The sequence below is a fragment of the Nannospalax galili genome, unplaced genomic scaffold (assembly GCF_000622305.1).
Source record: "Nannospalax galili isolate Female #2095 unplaced genomic scaffold, S.galili_v1.0 scaffold856, whole genome shotgun sequence".
Taxonomy (NCBI): Eukaryota; Metazoa; Chordata; class Mammalia; order Rodentia; family Spalacidae; genus Nannospalax; species Nannospalax galili.
This window is the reverse complement of record NW_008339573.1, coordinates 679372-680152: the sequence shown is the minus strand read 5'-3', so window position 1 is coordinate 680152 and position 781 is coordinate 679372.

Here is a 781-nt window from a genome sequence, read left to right as displayed (position 1 = left end):
TATAAGCACAGCCATTATGTACATTGAGCTGTGGAAGGTTTGCTTGTTTACTTAGAGTTTGTGTTTTGCACACCAGTACCTAATTATTCTGCCAAGTCAGGAGGAATGTGTTTATAATTTAGGGAAGATGGTTAATTGGTGGAATTCACAACAAGTATTCGACTGCTCCATGACCCTCAGATAAAGGTGGGGAAAAAACAGCTGTTGAAGCTAATTGAGTTAAGCAAACGGTGGCTAGCTCTGATGTTCTACTGTATAAAAAGGCTGAGCTGAAATAAACCGGGGCTGCAGTCCCTACTGACAGTCCTCCCAAGTACCTTTTCTCTGTCTCTTGTTTTTTCTTTCAATCCTCACCCCCCCTTTCAGGTACTGTCCGTCTTGCCTCTGCCTCCCAAGTACTGGGACTACAGGTGTGCGCCACCATGCCCGGCCTTTCTGATTTCTTGATATAGGCACTTAGAGCTATAAACTTCCCTCTAAGGACAACTTTCAGGGTGTCCCAGAGGTTTTGTTGTGTTGTATTGTCCTTTTCCTTTAGTTCCAGAAATACTTTTATTTCTTTATTTGTCTTTTGACCCATTCATCATTTAGGAGTGTGTTGTTTAATCTCCATGTGTTCATGTGATGATTCGGGCTTCTTCTGGTGTTGAATGTAAGTTTTATTGCATTGTGGTCTGATAGAATGCATGGAATTATTTCAATCTTTTTGTATTTGTTGAGGTTTGTTTTGTGCTCCAGTATATGGTCGATTTTGGAGAAGGTTCCATGGGGTGCTGAGTAG